Raw genomic sequence first — 1,348 nt, 5'->3', positions numbered from 1 at the left:
TTCCGCTGCGTATATGGGACAGTTTACTAACACCAACAGTCAGTCCAATTTGGTTGAAATTCATATGAGGATCTGAATTTGCATATCGCTAGCTTTCTAGAAATGTGTGAAACGTTTAAGGCAAATAGAGTGACCAATGATGCAATTAGGCTGAGATTGTTCTCATTTTCACTGAGAGATAAGGCAAAAGGTTGGCTCATGTCACATCCAGCTGCAACAATCACCACATGGGACAGATTAGCTTAAAAGTTTCTTGAAACATACTTCCCACCAGTGAAGGCGGCCAAAATAAGAAACAACATTACCTCTTTCGTGCAAGGTAACGATGAATTACTATATGAAGCTTGGGAGAGGTACAAAGAGTTGTTGAGGAAATGTCCACATCATGGTTACCGGTTTGGATACAAGTCCAAACATTCTACAATGGGTTGCTACCAAATATTCAAACTATGGTTGATGTGGCAGTAGGCGGAGAGTTTAATAACAAAACCCCGAAAGATGCTTATGAATTGCTTGAGGTGATGGCCAATAATAACTAAAAAAGACCTAATGAGAGAGTAATGCCGAAGAGAACAATGGGTTTACATGAAGTCGATGCGTTCACCGTATTATTTGAACAAATTGTAGTACTTAAAAAACAATTGGGAGGTATGAATGTAAATTCTATTCACTCACCTATTCTAACTTGTGAATTTTGTGCAGGAAATCATGTGAGTGTGGAATGCCAAGTGGGAAACCCATTCGTCTTCTCAACAATTGAGCAAATGAATTGCATGGCTAGTTCACAAAGGCCACAGCATGACACCTTTTCCAACATATATGATCCAAGATGGACGAACCATTCAATTTTTCTTGGAGCAATCAAGGAGCACCTAGATTGGTAGCTAATTATCAACAACCAGAGAAGAAACCCAACTTGGAGGAAATCTTTGGGAAATTTATGCAAGAGACAACCAATTTCATGAATGAGATGGGAACAAATTTCAGAAACCAAGGAGCATCCATTTGGGACTTGGAAGTTCAACTGAGGCAGATATCTAAGCAAATTTCTAAAACAGTTCAAGTGTCCTTACCAAGCTATATCGTTACCAATTTCAAAGAACAATGTCAATGACATAACATTAAGGAATGACAAAGTTTTGGATAAGTTGCACAAAGAGAGAACGGTGGAGAACAATGAGAGAAAAGAGGATGAGGACATATCTCTCATTTTAGGATGACCATTCCTTGAGACAGGAAAGAGTTTGATTGATGTGCAAGAAAAGCAATTAATTTTGAAGGTGCAAGATGAGAAAGTGACCTTCAATGTTTCCGAAGCTATGAAGTGTACATCTGAGGTAAATTCTTG

The 1,348-nt window shown here is 38.5% G+C and overlaps 1 non-coding gene across 1 annotated transcript; it reads right to left on the bottom strand.

The window, feature by feature from the left end:
• Nucleotides 1–285: 285 nt before the first annotated feature.
• Nucleotides 286–392, bottom strand: LOC116132404. Its single transcript, XR_004128402.1, has one exon. It is a non-coding gene; the product is annotated as a small nucleolar RNA R71 (small nucleolar RNA).
• Between the last annotated feature and the right edge of the window lie 956 nt (nt 393–1,348).

This window comes from Pistacia vera, unplaced genomic scaffold (genome assembly GCF_008641045.1).
Source record: "Pistacia vera cultivar Batoury unplaced genomic scaffold, PisVer_v2 Contig250, whole genome shotgun sequence".
Classification (NCBI taxonomy): domain Eukaryota; kingdom Viridiplantae; phylum Streptophyta; class Magnoliopsida; order Sapindales; family Anacardiaceae; genus Pistacia; species Pistacia vera.
This window is presented reverse-complemented; position numbering and strand designations above follow the sequence as displayed.